Below are 16,652 nucleotides of genomic sequence, written 5' to 3' on the forward strand. Positions count from 1 at the left end.
GTGGAAGATGGTTTCCCACAGAGGCAGGTCCTGGTCTCTGTCAATATTCAGTGCAGCTGGTTATAGTGGGGACAGAGCGGGTCAAATGTGCAATAGGGTAAGGTAAGGCACTGCGTTACTTAAAAGAATTACCCTGCAGACGGGAAGGTGTTCCCTGGCTAAGTCCTGCTACAAGGCACATCTTCAGGCTTCTGCTTCCTTCCCCCAGCCACTGCTGAGGCTTTTGCCTTGTGCAATGTGGCCAACTTTGCCAGCCCTGCAGGGGCTGGGAAAAAGGCACAGTCAGACAGGGATCTGCAGCAGGCAGTGGTGCGATGCAAAGAGTGAGTGGAGAGACTGAAAGCAGCCACAACACATCTTAAATCCACAGCAATTCCATTGAGACCTCTTAGGGCTATGATTTATTTATTTATTTTCATTTTCTGCAGGCTGAAAATGCTGTTTGTTGGTTGAAAAGTGATGCAGGCTGGGGACCACGTGCAGCTAGTGCCTTGCCCTATTTGCTGGTGCACGCAGTGGAAAGCCAGTGCAGGCTGACGTCTCTCCAGGTGGTGTTGAGGGCACGGCTGGGTTTAGTGTCATCCATCCTGCCCACAGAAGATGTAGGAGATCTTGGCTAGGAGCTCTTGGTGAGGCTGGTACCCCACCATGAAACAAGGAGCTGAATAGATGTGGTGCTGTGGTACATTTCCATTGCTCTCCTCCTTCCCACCCACTAGCCCATTCCCCCCAGTTTTTGTACTAGAACTTACTGGGGAGAAATTGCACTGTATAACCCAGATTTTCACTCTGAATGGCAAGTAGAGGATTTCAAGGAAACATGGGAAGGGAGGAACGGAGCAGGGAGAGCTCTCAACATGCTCGGGAATCGCACTGTTTGTGGGAGCACGGAGGCATGAGCAGGGCTACCTGGAGAGCTCAGCAGCCACCTGCTGTCCCCAAGAGCTGTAGGCCCCTGAGAGGGACTGAAAAGCACAAGTTTTTTCAACACTGTGTCTCTTCTACTTTCCAGATAGTGGCTGAGGAGTCTTCGCAGCCCTGGTGTAAGCCCACAGAAATGCCAAATCCATCTCCAGTTCCAGACTAGCAGAAATGTGATGTGATACACTGAGGGAGGGAATTTGTTGGGACAGACAGAAGCGCTTGGTATGTGTGCTCTTGGGCTTAATCTGTGCCATATCCTGGAGTAAATATACAACAGGATAAGGTGAAAAAGGGGCTAGAAATGGCTTCCTCTAGTAAGGTGGCAACTTTAAGCTAGAGCTTTCTGACATGTCACGCTGGCCTCAAGCTGCCCTTGCGTTTCTGCACCACCATTGGAAGAAGAACTGCACAAGCTTCTCCCCAGGCTGCTCCTCTCCAAGCACGCGGTGCGGCACTTCCCAGCCAGGCAAGCCCTAACCCGAGAGTAAGCTGCTTTCGCTTTGCAAATTGCTCATGGCATTTCCTGTAAACACGATCAACATCACCTACGGGCTGTGAGCAGGGAAGCACAGTGACATTACAAAATGTCTTCTGAAAGGGCAGGCTGCCTCATTTTTTCCATTGTTTCCCAGTTTCCATACTTAGGAGAGCTAGAAATTGCGGGGCCGAGATGGGGGAAATCCCATACTGATTGAGAGGGGGGCAACCACAGCAGAACTTCCGTGCTGGACTTTCCAAAGCTGTCCATAACCTCAGCGTGGTGCAGTCTTTTTTCCCTAGAAAACCGTGGGTAAGAAAAGATGAGTTCTCTGATGGCTTACCAGTCTCCTCTCCAACTGCTGTACTCACTGCTCCTGAGGAAAACACACTTATGGTCTAATGTCAGGATAAAGAGCAAGCCTGAGGAGGATGTATAAGCTAGGAGAGTAACACAGAGCTGCTACCTAAATAAAATACAACCAATCTTGCGTGCTTGAAAGTTCATGATTCAAGCTTCCCCACACCGTGACATTGGATTAGAGTGACTCAAGCAGTGTGCTTTGAAAAGGACAAGAAGATAGGTAAACAACGAAACCTCAGCCTACCTGAAGGTCTATTTGTCTTCTGATATCCTTGTCTTCAGGTTCACCGTGGAGGCCCTTAACCATTTCCCTATGACCATGAGGCCTAGAAACAGCAGAAAAACTGATGTCTCAGATTCTCATGTGACCACAAACATCCAGGCTTTTAGAAAGCAACAAATATCACAAGATCCATGATAGATCACAAGATCCATGATAGATCACAAGAGCAAGGAACCATCACCAAACTTGCCGCTAACACAAAGCAAAGCAGCCTGACAGTGTCACCTTACACAGGCAAATACTGATGAGGTGCTGTAAGAACCGGCTTCAAGGACTATTTGAAGTCAAACTTATTTTCCTTTTGTTTGTCTTACGCTGGCATTTGCCTATACCTCAATCAGGACAGGGGGGTCACCTTGCCAGGAGCTTTATAAACCCCCTTTTTTTTTGGTTTTCCTCAGAAGCTCACAATCCAGTGTGCAGTGAGGTCCAGTGAGAGGGACCTACAAAACTAAATCAATGAGCCAAGAAGATCCACGAGGACTGGATCTAAATTAATGCTCTAGAATAGATGGAGGAAAAGACACACGCACACACAAAACCCACATGATGTATTATCACAAAAATGTGAAAGAAAGCTAAATACATGGCAGCAGCCAACGCAAACTGGCAAGTTCCTGGGCTTTACTGGCGCTCGGCCAGAGGGGTTGGTGCCATCTGGCCCGCAGCCGTGCCGGAGGCTTCGATTAGATGAGGAGCAGTGCCTGATGAATGAGAAGGCACAGATGCGGGGCAGGTGGAAGGGGCACGAGGAGGGGAGACAGTGCAAGACGGAGCCAGTCGGGCAGCAGCACGCTTGGACACGCACAGCTATTAGAGTGAAATCTCCAAGGCTTAATTTTTTATTGCAAATTTCTGAGCCCACTTCCACCGAGTTCTGTCTTTTTCCAAGAACGGTCAAAACTCTCTTTCTGCTGCGCACAAGGGCTTCACGTCACAAGGGAGTGTGGTCTCTTCTGAGAGTCCTCATGCCCTTTTTTTAGATCAGAACAATCTGGGACTATCCCAAGGAAAATTTCTCATACTCTGTCTGCTCCTGCAGATTAGCCTGGAAAGAGATTTGTAGAGGGGACAGCTAGTCAGTCTGTTCCTAAACCTCCCATAACCTGAATCTATTTTGGCCCAGCAGGATCAAAGTAGCTGTAGCTGAGCAGGTTGGATTTTCACCTCAGGCCTCCCCCTTCCCCTCCAAAACCACACGGCACACACACAGAGTATCGTGTGGGATGTTTCTTTGCTGTTCTCGGTGTCATCTGAAGCCATTACCCCAAGTTACATATTGACCCACGGTGTTATGCCCAGTGAGCAGGAAAACTGGCAAGCAGGCAGGCATTGTGCACGGCCCGCCCGATACACCTGCTTCCTCAGCGTGGTCAGCAGCTCTCGCGGAGATTTTACAGAGCATTTTGCCTCCTGGCAGCAAAGCCTCAAGGTGAGATGGCAAGGCAGAGGGCTGGACCGTAGTAAGAGGATAGTATCGGCCAGCTACTGAATCAGAGAAGGGTTTCTATGCCTTCTTCTCCTGACCAGGATGAGGATGGCCCAGCTCATGACCAGCATGAAACCTTCACGCTCAGGAGGTACCAGAATGAGCAGCGCTGTCCTGAGGAGATTTTCAAAGAGCCCACAGTATGCTGGAGACAGGCTCTCAGCAGCACAGACCTCAGAGCCATCTGGGAGACAGGGTTGGAGACAGTCACACCTAAAGCATGGGCCAGGCAGGGACAGACAGACCCAGGCCGAGCTGAAATTGGTCTCCTGGACCCACGGGCTGGGTGTGGGGGAAGGCCCCAGGTGAGACTGGTCCAGGCCATTAAGGGTTGTTAGTGTCCTCAAGGCCCCGACAGATGTAAATGTAAGGGGAAGAAGGGTGTATCTCCTTTAAGAACAAGTCATTTCCCTCCCCTTAATTATGTCCTGAAGGGCACCCAATATGAAGCCTTCCTATGGAAGCACCAGCTCCCTAAGTGGTGCCTGCAGACTTGTCTGCATGCGGGATGTCTGGAGGGTGGTCCTTCAGGCAAAGTCTGCCCTCATAGCAGGGAAATCCTGCTCATATAGCTGATGTTTGTTCTTCAGCATCAGTTCCTCACAGCACGTAATGCGCTCCTTACAAACAACATTAATGGAGGTGCGGAGTCCAAAGTTAGGAAACGCTATGATTAAGGCCACCTGTGGCCTTACATCATCGTCTTTGTCTGTCTGCCTTGGGAAACAATTTCTAATTGCCTGCTCCTCAAGTTCTTACCTCACTCAGAGCATGAGATGGCCAGTGCACTGCTGTTTTAGTCTTCAGCCTGTTCTGTGCCCATGAACTTGTGGCTGCAGGCCTTTTGTGCTGCACCTCTCTCCAGCACTGCTCTAAAACCCAATTATTTCAGTGTTTTCTGAACTCCCCATCACTAATGTATCATGACATTTGCCAAGTGGCCCCACCCGGCTTCACAAAATCCATTTAAAGCTGGAAAATTGAGGAAGAGACAACAAGAATGGATATATTAGTTTTGGTGCTGGAACTGGAAGTGTGACGCTCTCAGAGCCTGAGCTTTCCCAGCACTCAGCGTTATAGAGGGCTCAGTGTCTTTGAAAGACACTACCACATTAAGCTGCATCAGAAAGCCTGCAGCATGTCTGCAAGTCAAATTCTCCTGCTTCCACTTATAGCCAAACTGAAGGAACAGCTGGTTACAGTTTGGTGTCAGCCACTTGTTTCCCATTGCAACACAAGCTTTGCAGAGTAGGTTCAAATAGAGTTCCGGACTCTAAGACATCGTTTTAGGCAAGAGATATTTGAGATTCAGACTGGGAAAATATACAATATTCATTTTACACTTCTATGCACTTTAAGATACACTTTTAGATACACTTACTTGCATTTTACATGTATATGTATTTGGGGCACCCCTGTTACCAATCTATACATAAGCAGACACATGTAATTAATACATTTCAGGAGGCTTTGTTGGCAGCAGAACAACCGTAGGACTCTCCAGCTTGGTTTCCAGTCTGTGTTCGAGAGTGGTGTACACTCAAGGCAGTAAGTGTTTTTCTGTGTGCCCTGTGCAGGCTTGACACCCTGGAGTTGGGAGGAAGAGTAAGAGGTCAGCAAGCATCTTCCTGGCAGCCCTGCCTTCTTCTCCCCTTTAACTCCCTGGCTGTCCTCTCCTGTGACTCCAGCTGAAGTCCCCATCATTTCCAGCCAGCCTTCCCCCAGCCAGAGCTATCAGCCTTGCAGTTGGCAGCACTCAGCCTCTCTAGCATCTAAGGTCTAACAAGCTCAGACAACTGAGGATTAGCTGCACGGTTCTCCAGCCACAACACAATCCTCCCCAGGTGCCCTCGGCTGCTCTGCCAGGCACCAGCCTGCTGCCCTGTGCCCAAGCCCTGCCTCCTTGCAGCTCAGACCTGCTCCTGGTTCCAGTTCCTGCCTCCCAGCATCCTGACATTGAAGTCTAGTCTCTGATAATGCTCTCTTCTTGCCCTTCAGCTTCCGTTTAGCCTTGTCTCTTCAAAGAGACAAACCAACCTTTATCTAACCACAGGGTTCTGCCTCCTGTGTCCCACTGAAGATGTCCCTCTGTCCTACAACACCAGAGGCCAAAGCACTGCTCCCTTGGACAACATGTCCCTTTGCACTCTGCAGAAGGACCTCACCTCTCTTCAGTCTTTTCTCTCAAATTCCTGGGGGAAACCTCAGCCCTCTCCTAGTGACCCCATCTCCAACTCCTTTCCCAGATATCTCCTCCTCCTTCCTTTCTCTGAATCAGACCAGAATTTCTGCCTTCCCTTCACAAACTCTCCTGATACCCATATCCTTTTCTCTTCTGCTCATGTGCCCCCATCTCACCTCCCTTACCTTCTCCCAGGCCTTACTCTTTTCTCTTAAAGCTCTGGCTTACCATCTTCTAGTCCATCTTCCTGTCTTCACCTGGCCTCCTCTTTTTGTGCTATTCATGAGAAAGTTCATAATTTAAGTTGGTTTTTCACAGAAAAGGGGAAAAACACATCCATCCTTAACACAATTCCTGCCATATTTCAGATCTTGTGCTCTAGAACATGGGGACCAATACAGCAGTTTGAAGAACAGGTCCTTAAAAACAAGATACATACCTTGTTCTGCCCTAACCTTTTTCTAGGAAACATTTCAGTGGATGTCGCTTCCAGATGATGCAGACACCTGTAATGAAAAACTTGATTTCAAACACTTGCAGTCTGGCAAATGTCTTAACACAGGGTTTTATGTAATGGGAGACACTAGGCATCCTAAAACATAGACTTTGTGTTTTGCCCCACCTGTAATAATTTTGCCTATGGAGAATCGAAGGACAGAGATAGGCCCATCTCTTCTACTTCGTGTTATGAGCATGCAGCTCCGAGTTACGCTGCTCTCAAGGCAGCTGTCCTCTGGAAAGGTGGAAGATCAGGCTTGGAGATGACAGAACCAGCTGGATGTTCTTTGAACTCATTCTCACACATTTCTGAAAAACTGGACACACATAACAAGCAAAACTCAGCCAAACTGTTTACCACAAACTGAGTGCTCTTCCCTTTACTCAGATATCCTTTTAGCTCAGGAAGGAAATACCACATCTATATGTGCACAGGACAGGCTGCAGGCAGGTGTTTTGTGGTTTTTGTTGTTCAAGGGAGCAGCCAGATTTGCATTAGGGGCAGAAGGCAGAAATAAACCGAGGAGACAGATTAGGGACAACCACAACAGGTGATGTGGAAATGCCCCTCTTTCCCCCCCGTTCTTTACCAATCACCCGTCTAAATGGACATTTGATTAAAAAATACCAGCAGTTCTTCCTCTTGGTGGTATGAAGACAGAGTACAAGTAGTTCCCACCCTCTCCAAAATGAGGGTGACCAGAGGTGAATGACTGAATAGCTGAAGCAGTTTCTTCACTGATCATTATCAATCAGGCCAGCATCATTCAGCATGGCTAATTCCACCCACCACAGATTTGTTTTGAAAGCAAGATGATGCCATTACTTGTTGTGGATGCACTGTTTAGGCATGTTGCAGTATTGCCTAAGCTCAGCAGGAAAGAGAATAACATTGCTAAGGGCAGGTGATGATATCATTTCTGACTGAAAGCGAGGACATGCCTTTCCCAGCACCTATGGGGAGTAGAAACACTGGCAATAAGCAAGCAGCAGGAAAGAGAGGAATCGCACTGAGTCGGATTCTTTAGGAAGGTCCTGATACAGCCAAAGCCCCAAGCCCATGCCCAATCCCATGTTCATGTGTGGCCCCCTCTGGCTGGAGCCAGGCATGAAAATATGTCACTGGATCGGGGCCATGATAATGGGGAAATACCAGACAGAAGCCCTGTCTTGAAACTCACCAGGCCCCCAAACAAGAATCCAGCTATCTGCTCCGGAGACATGGGTAGGAGGGAGCAGACCAACTGGAGAACAATGGTATCTGCGATTTATTTTTGAACGGTGCCTACAGCTCCCTGATCTGTAACAGAATGTAAATACATATTCAACACATCAAAGAGACAAAATTCTTGTAGGCAAGCAACATTTTTTCCTAGCTGAAGCACAGCTATTGCATCAAGACTCGGTCACCCACTCCTTCAAAGGATGCCACGCAACCAGGTGGTGACCAGTCTTCCAGATTTGGGTTCTTAAATCACACCTGGGAGGAGGGAACAGAGAGGGCTAGTCCCTGAAGTATCACAGGACAGAATTCATCTGCAGTCCCAAAACAACTGTAGATGAGAAATCATAAAAGAAAAGGGTAGAGGAGGAGGAAATTCCTTTTTCCTTTGGAAGCATCTGTGTTTGTGAACAAATAGGAAACAAAGGCCTAAAACATTTACACCTGAGTTAGCTGTGTATGGAAAATGGGGAGAAGCAGGCATTTCTAGGACACAGTTTGCCTCATCCTTGGGTAGATGATGTCTAAAAGAGATGGGATGACTCACGGCATAGGAACGCCTGCTATTCCCCACTGACGATAAAGGGAGCCCAGAGCAAACAGAGCTATCTGCAGGCGCTCACAGCGGGACGAGGTACACCCACCCCATCCGCACCGTCCCCAGGTGCCTGTAAAGACCTCCTGTAAGTGACTGAGTCACGGTTGCTTGATTAAAAAGAGACCGTGGTCACAGGGAGGATTGTCTTCAGGGTGACCTGTAGCTGCACCTAGGCTTTCCTTGGGAAAATCTGGTGACATGGTTGACTTGCTCTGGGAGGCCGGGCAGAGCCGCAGGCTCAGCTGGAGAAGGACAGGGGCTCAATGGCTATGGTAACACAAATCCTCTCCTTCAGAAAGGAACGGAAAAAAAAATAAATAAAAGCTTCGTAATTTGCTCAGAGAGACTTTTCGCAGTCATTTGAGGGAATCCCTTGATGCCGCCGAATAACCTTTAAAGCGGAAGGTGGTGGCTGGCAGGGCTTTCTGACAGGCACCTCCGGCACGTCACCGAGAGAAAGCGGCGTGATTCAGGAGCGCGGTGAAACCCCGGCGCTCTGCTCGGGGATCTCCTTTCACTGCATCCTTTAGCAGGGCAAAGCCAAGGCGAGGGGCAGCCAGCTGCAGCCAGCAGCCCGTGTGGAAAAGGAGGGGGGGGACCTTTTGTTTCTCGGAGCTTTTGAATGCGACCATCTGGGCTCTCCTTCCTCCTCGCCCTTGTCCCCAGAGCGAATGCAGGGCAGCACTGAGAAAGCAGCATTACACGGGGCAGGAAGCGAGGCACAGCAGTTAAAACCTCTCTGCTGCTCGACAGGAAGCACGGCAGCACCCTCTCAGCAGCGGCTGCTGTGTCATTTCCCTCACTCGGTGGCCTTGGCTCCTTGTGGCAGTGGGTGGTGCAGGTGTGGGGTGGGCTTCAGCTGAAGAGCCCTCTCCTGTGCCCCTGGGGAGCACCCTGCAGATGCGTTTGGGAGGACCCAAAGGAGTAAGGTCGTGTTGACCCAAACCTGGCCCTACAACTGGCTGGATGCTGGCTGGTCCCATGAAGACCCTTTCAGGCGTCCGGACTCAGCGTTTTCCACAACCTGTATTACCCAGGACTTTTTTCCCCACTATAATCTACCGTATCCTGCCCTTTCTCCTTTGATAATGGCAGTTCTTAGGTCCACACCTCCAGCAAACCAAGTTCTCAGTGGCCATGCAAGCATCATACCATCTGACCTTGGCATTTTCCATCCTGCATTGCAGCACCATTTCCCCTTTATTTCTTCTAATGAAGCAGAAGAGGCAGCTGCTATATCGAGGCACGTGGCCACTTGAAGAGCACAGCAAGATGTTCGTGTATAGATAAACTACAGAAAATACCCGTCTGAAAACCCCAGTGACCGCATGATTTACTTCAGCTCACTGCAGAGAGAGACTGACAAAAACTGAGATCAGATGTTCAAAGGGACACTAAGCCTCAGTTGTAGAAGGATTTCCAGAGACTCTCATATACATTTTCATCACTAAAAATAGACACTGGGTTTTCTGAAGTATTCTGCCTGCTCACAGAAGTTACCTCTTTGGCTACAGGCACAGGATGCTGAAATGCTGTCCCTTCTTTAGACGCCGAAGCATGGTTTGAGCTCTCCTGAAAGCCTCTGGCTCCTGAGGTGTCTTTGTGTGTGCTTAAAAGATTCCTCGACATTTCTGGCATACATTTAGCACAGAAACATGCTTGTCCATGGGTGCTGTTGCTGTGGCCTGCTGCTCAGAAGTACGCCATCTGCAAGGGAGATCGGCGCAGTGTTCGCTTAGAGGCAGGCAAAAGTGGGTACACAGCAAATGGATGTTGCTATTCCTGGGTACACGAGAGCAAGATTTCCTCCCTTTGGGAAGCATACAGATTGTGTCTGGCTTGATCTACGGCAAGGATGACTTTTAAACGAAAGATAACCTTTCCAGCTTATCTGGGGCTTGTGTTTACATGTCGCTGGTGCTCTTGTTGCCACAACTAAAAAAAGTTCGCGGTCCTCCGATGTGTCCTGTCCTTGATGAGCCCTTTGCCAGAAAAAAAACTGTGAAGAGCAAGTCCCGGAAACCTCTGCCTACCTTTTATTTTAATAGCAATGAGTCTACTGCCGTTAGTTGTTCACACTTCTGTCTGCTTTGTGGTAGTACTGGGCCTTCTCTTTAATGTGAGCAACCATCGCAAATTGTGGTTTTTTTTTTTTTTTTCAGTAAAAGAATCCACATTGAGCATTTTGGTAGCAGCATATCATATCATATTGTATCATCTCCAGATCTTCTCAAAGCCTCTCACCCGTCTGTCAGATTAGATGTTTTACAGGGCTGCGTAACACACAGTGCAGCCCTGAGCACTGCTGCTGACACCAGTCTGGATCACCGGCCTAAGTTATTAGGTGTTTGGCACCAAATATTTACAGGGTATCAGAAAATACCTTGAAAAATAAATTAAAAGTTCGCAGAACCTAATAAACACAAACTGATGGTAAGAAAAGTAAAAGCAGGAAGAGCATGCATAAGGAAAGCTAAAAGATTCACTTGTTCTTTGATCGTTTTCAGTATTTCTGCAGGATTATTTATTCAGTGCTGAGAGATAAAGACTTCCTATTTACCACGGGAGAGCCGCTATTTTCCCATTCTCTATGCAAAGGATCCTGACCCCCACCTTGTGTCCTCTACATGCCTGTCCTGAGCGTATGAGATGACACAAAAAGGGAGGAAGAAAGGCGCAGCTCAGTTTCACCCGTTGACAACATTTCACTTTGCATGACAACTTAAAACCCACGCTTAAGGAGAGATGAGGGGTCCCAACCCATCGACCAGGCATGCGTCTCCACCATGAGGCTGGAATTTCATCCACGTCCCTCCGCGAGAGCTCCGGAGTGTCCTCACTTCTTAATAGCTAGGACGAAAAGGAAAGGCGATTCTCACGCCGAGCTTCCAACACCAGCCTCTGCAGGCAAAACAGCTGAGAAGAATGAAGAATAAGACCAAACCAAGCCAAATTTCATGAGAAACCAGTCAACCAAACTGAAAAGGGAAAACCAACTGTGCAGCACCTTTGTGCTTCCAGGTCCCGGTGGAGCATCCAAACTTCTGAGTCTTCCCACACACAGCTCATGAAACCCAGCGCTGCAGCCCGTGTTCTTAGATGTTAGATCAGTTTTTCTTGGCTTTCAGTCCAGTGCCACGGCATGTTTATTTTTTACGGTAGGCTTGTAAATATCCATGTGGCTACTAACAATGCATACTTTCAGAAGCAGCGAACCTTATCTCGGTTTGTTGGGAAAGCTTTCCAAATGTTGCTTGTCTTCGTGGAGTCAGAAGAGGGAGAAACTCCGTGTTTTGAAGCCAAATTAGGCTGCTGGGTGCTATGAAGCTATCAGATTATCCAGAGGAGGCTTCACGCACAAACGTACTGTAAGTGATGTCTCGCACGCACTGCCATTTACCACGGGCCCTAAGAAACAAGATAAAAGCCACTGGTGAGTAAAAGCCAGGTGTCTAGCTGCACCATCTGCCGTGGGAACTGTATTTTCTACCTGGCTTGAGAAAAACCCACAAAGGGAGAAAGAGATGGACAAGACTGCCAGCAGCGTCACCTGGGCAAAGCTGAAAAGAAAAAGCCTCGCCCCCAAAACTCCTGATGGAAATGCGGTGAGAGCTGCTAGGGCCCCGCTGTTCCTTCTGTAGGACTGCCAGCGTGCTTTATCTGCCCATCTGGGCTGCGGCGGGGAGACTACAACCCGCAGCGATGCTGACTAAGGTTCGACCTTAGAGGAAAGGAACGGCGTGGTCCTCCTGGACTAAAGCAAACACAGGGTCAGAGGCCGGTGGAGAAGCCAGCGGGACCGCGCTGTGTTTCTGTGGCTCTGGATACATGATTGAAAGTGGTCCGCTGATACACACCTTAAGTACATTACGTAGCTGAAAATTTTTTGGCCACTTGAGAATTTCAAGTGGCCACACCCAGGAATGTGTTAATGCTGTTGTAATTAGGGGTGGGACAACCGGTTCAGATAAAATAAAGAACAACCTGAAACTACACCCAAAACTTGAAATGATTCTCTCTCGTTCTGCTCAGAGTTGTTTTTGCCTTTAATCTTTTTTTTTTCTTCCACCCCCCCCCCCCCCATACCTTTCCAAGGAGGAAGCAGGAACACTGACTGTAATATAGCAGGCTTGTCTCATTTCAGTAACTGAAATCAGCAAATATCACAAATCTCATAAAAAGCTGAAATTCTCAGTCTCCAGAATGTTTTACCCAAGTTGTCTGTGCTTTATAAAATCCCTCTTAGATATATATTTCCTAGACGGCTTCCATGTTTCAAACAAAGAAACACAATTACCATCCAGTGATCATATTTGTTTGTGCCTTACGCTTGCACTTCAGATAATCACACCTTGCTGGTGACAGGCTGCCGCGGCTGGAAAACACCTCTCCTCCCAGGCTCCTTCCATGCCCCAGCTCGTCATGCTGGCGGATGCAGCTCAAGACAGGACACGGGACAGGAGGACCTGTTTATGGCATTGAAAGTCTTTCGGAGTCCTCAGGGTTAAATCATTTATTAGATGTAGAATAAGGGAGAGGTGTAACCCTTCGGTCCATGTGGGCAGAGGACAAGGCTCTTGTCGCTCCTTTGTCTGTAGCATGGAGCATCACCCGCTCCTAGCGTCACCCCAGGACTGACGACTTGCTCTTTTTCCACATTTCTTGAAGCACTTCTGGCTCCTGGACTGAGGTGCTTTCATTTGCTAGAGCGTGGGTTTATGGAGGAGGGATCCTGGAGGAAATCACTATTATAGTGACTATTTAGTGGCCCCCTGGGCCAATAGGTTTTTATGCACTTGTGTACAAATCATGCCTAATCCCTACAAGTGACCGCTCAAGGCCTAGCAACAAGAAGGAAAAGAAATTGGAGCAGAAAAATTAAGAATGTGCTGAGACATCACCAAGGAGTCGTACTTGTAAAGTAGTCCTGAAAGGTTCTTTGGTTTTGTTGTTGCTGTTATTTATTAAAACCGTATGTTTGCTTTACCTTAATATTATCAGGGATGCCCAGCTTCCTCTTTATATCTTGTTGGCGGTCAGCCTGAAAAAGCAAAAACAAGGGGCTTTGCTTGAGACAGCTCTCAGACGGAGAATCCTTAATGCATGGGCTGAAGTTAGCTTGGTTTTTTGCTCCAGCTGCCTCAGGTACTCAAGTTACGTTTGGCTGTATTAACCGAAGGATAACAAACATTGAGTCGTCTGGCTAGAAATGACTTCCCTTCCAGCGAGGTAGCATTTCTATAGTGGCAAACGTCCCCGGCTTCCTATGTTTCTTTGATGCTCTGTAACCTTAAAATAAATAAATAAAGCCAAGGCAACAAAACCCGTGCAGGAAGCAAGCTGTTCGCTAGGCTGCTAAAAACCCCACATATTGTTTCACCCCAGGGACGTGGACTCCTGTGTTGTAGAGAGCCAAGCGAGGGTGCTGGGGGCAAGAGCTTGGCATCTCCCACCCGCGACAGCTTTGCCTCGTACCCAAATGCTGACTGCAAAGAGCACCCGAGGCCATGAGCAGAGCCCAGCCCCAGCGATGCCGAGCGCCTATATCCCTCGGGCATCCCCATGCAGCCCCGAAGCCCTGATCCTCTGAGGTCCATAAGCACCCACAATTTGGCACAGGCAGCACACAGGTGGAGAGCCGGCCACCAGCCCCAGTGCTATCGGTGTGCTGGGGAGAGGTAGGGGCAGCGGAGAGGGCTCCCAAACTTTTTAATTTCCACCTCTTCTTGCGCATACTTTTCCATTTTTTCTCCTCTCCCGTTTTTCTCCCCGCCACGCCGTGACCTTGGTGCAGGAGGAGCGTGGTTAATCAAAAAGGAAAGGAAAACAAGCGCAGCCTTGTGCCGCCACCTGCAAGCTGCCCCGAATCCATTACCTGCGCAGTGCCAGACAGTGACGTTCGCAGCCATGGCGAGCGGAGCACAAACACCACCTCACACGAATGGCATGTGCGTAGGAACAAAAAACAACAACAGAATTCCTGTACACATTGCTTCAGACTCGCCAGCTTTTTTTTTTTTTTTTTTTTTTTACTGTTATTTTGCCTCAACATGGTCATAGAGGTACGGCATCTATTTTATTATTTCTTCAGCTATTTTTGTAGCTAGTTAGCTGGTCGTGCTGCTTTCTAAACCTCTTTACATGCTTTCTTTAAATAAGCTCAACAATATCACAAAATTGTAGAGAAGGCTCCTTGCTGGTTTAAAACCTAGGAGGTATTTCAAGATGGTAAACACCAGATTGTCTCTACTTGCCTCTGGTTTTGAGCTCTCTGGTGCATGCTATCAAGTCGCTAAGCTCCCCCGTTGCAGCCACAAGAGCAGGAAACTCGTCTGGCTTTTTCTTGCATCCCGCACTGCGCCCCTTCTCGCTGCAGCAGCCCGCTAGCAGAGCTGCAGGTGGCTCCCACAGTGTGCAGGAGCTTCATGAGAGCTCACAACACGGATCATATATGTATAAAGGACAGACTGAAGGCAGCAGCAATGCTTTTGGCAGCAGCATGCCAGTCTCTTTGCTCTTTGAATGCTGCTCTACAGTGGACGTGCCACAGGGGCTCGATGGGCCAGGTCAGCGTGGGCATCTGCTGCTGCCCTGGTGCCTTGCCTCCTCCTTTCCTCTGGAGCTGGGAATCACAGAATCAAAGAATTTCCTGAGCTGGAAGGGACCCACAAGGATCATCGAGTCCAACTCCTGGCTCCACACAGGACCACACAAAAATCATACCCTATGTCTGAGAGCCTTGTCCAGAGGCTTCTTGAACTCTGACAGGCTCAGTGCCATGACCACGTCCCTGTGGAGCCTGTCCCAGTGCCCGACCACCCTCTGGGTGCAGAACCTTTTCCTGACACCCAGCCTGACCCTCCCCTGAAGTGCAGCAGCCATCTGAAAGGCATTGTGCTCATCTCCTTTGTGACAAGCCCTTTTCAGCACAACCCTCGTGTGGCCAGAGCCAGCACCCTGGCACTTTTCAGCTCAGTGGCTGCCCACAGCATCGCTGCGTCCCTGCCAGGAGGAGGACATACTGTGCCTCTGTGACCCCTCGGTTCTTCTTATCATGGAGGATCCTGGGGGTGCTTATCTTATTGATGTTCCTCATTCCTGAAGGCACCTACTGGTTTTCCAGAGGCAGAGACACCCCGCGGGAAGACGGCACAAAGAAACAGCCATCTTCCAGCTGCCTCATTCACCCGCGGAACACGGATTCCTCTTCAAAAGGAAGAAGAATTCCTCTTCATTCTTTATTCCTCTTTAGCAGAATCTTCATTAACACAGTTCCATCCTCAGTATCCACGGTGTCACTTGGGTGGTGGCCAAAGTCCCCTGTCAGCGACGGCAAGTCCCAGCCGTGCTTGGTAGCCTCCAGAGCACATCAGCCACAGATGAAGGCTTCAGCATCGCCTTACCATGCCCGGGGCAGGCGGCCCCATGCTCACTGCTGTTTTGTCTTGCCTCTTGAGGATATCTGGTAGTTTCAGGTTCACAGCCGTAATAAGTTTAAAGGGGGGAAAAAAGAGGTTCTTTAATTGTAAGACCACCCAACTCTTTTAATTCATGGTTCGAGCTTTTTGTTCTTCAACGTATCAGCTTTTCACAGATCGTATTTTACCACGTCTCTGTGCTGTTTCCCAAGCCGAGGTTGGTCAATGAAACACTAGATCATAATGAAACAGCAGTGGCTCTGCGCTCAGAAATGCAAGAAGCTTCTCTGACTGTGGCTTTGCTCTTATCCAATTTCAAAGATTCACTGGGAGAGTTGTGAAACTGGCCCACTCAAAGCATGAATCAGGAGCTTGCTCTGAGCTCCTACGCTGCGCCCGAGAAGGAAGTCTGCCCTCCCTCCGTGCTGAGTCAGGCCGCGAGCCCACCTGAGACGCGTGTGCAGGGGATTCACGCAGCACCCACTTACGTCTCACCACGACCTGCCTTGCTCCCACAAGCAAATTCAGCCGCGTAGAAGGGGCAGCATCGCCCACACGTTTCCAAAGTTGAAGCACTGTCCTTCTGCACCGTCCTCTGTCTCCCCAGCCTCAGAGGCTTCCCCATCTCTCCCCATAACCCCATCGTTCGAGTCACACCAGCCAAGACCCTGTCCCCCATGCCTGGCAAGGGCTCTCCCACCACTCAAGTGCTCCCTCAGCCTGGTGTCCTTCCTCTGGGGCTGCCGCTCGCACAGCTCTTGCCAGAGTCCAGAGGTTGGGAGCAGGGATGGGCTTTGTTGCCTGCAACAAGTTGGGCTGGTTGCTGTTGCCTAAACAGAGGAAGGATAATTATAACTGGTCAGCAGTCCTCCACGCTTTTTTTTCCAATCGGAAGAAAAGCCTTTTTTGGCCCGAATTGTCACAGCTGTACAGAAAGTGCTTGTCCTCATCTGAGCTTTTTTGCAAGGTCAACATTCAGGGCATGGTTTTCTGCCTTTAATACCCCCTAAGCATCAAAAAATCTTATTTAAAAAAAAACTCACAGGAAAAAAAATTACCTTTGCCTCCGATGAATTCCACATGGTGCCACATCAAAACAGTACAGCAAACCCTCCAGAGTGACACTATTTGCTCTAGGTGAGGTGAGGCCAGGCCTCCTATTTTGTCTCCTAGCAAGGGGCGCAGCGCTGGGAGCAG

At 49.0% G+C, this 16,652-nt stretch overlaps 2 long non-coding RNA genes across 3 annotated transcripts; both read right to left on the reverse strand.

The window, feature by feature from the left end:
* Positions 1-373: 373 nt before the first annotated feature.
* On the reverse strand, positions 374-2,186 carry LOC310885997. The gene is made up of 2 exons (XR_014575073.1): positions 2,010-2,186; positions 374-1,700 (listed from the first exon to the last, which is right to left on the reverse strand). It is a non-coding gene; the product is annotated as an uncharacterized lncRNA (long non-coding RNA).
* Positions 2,187-4,199: 2,013 nt separating this feature from the next.
* On the reverse strand, positions 4,200-16,454 carry LOC310885992. 2 transcript variants are annotated; one of them, XR_014575068.1, is made up of 6 exons: positions 16,156-16,454; positions 13,025-13,078; positions 7,399-11,445; positions 6,342-6,534; positions 6,159-6,225; positions 4,200-5,124 (listed from the first exon to the last, which is right to left on the reverse strand). It is a non-coding gene; the product is annotated as an uncharacterized lncRNA (long non-coding RNA). The 2 variants fall into 2 exon arrangements; XR_014575069.1 differs by having other exon boundaries at positions 4,200-6,225; positions 13,913-16,454.
* Between the last annotated feature and the right edge of the window lie 198 nt (positions 16,455-16,652).

Source organism: Anser anser (genome assembly GCF_964211835.1).
Source record: "Anser anser genome assembly, chromosome: 1".
In the NCBI taxonomy this organism is placed as follows: domain Eukaryota; kingdom Metazoa; phylum Chordata; class Aves; order Anseriformes; family Anatidae; genus Anser; species Anser anser.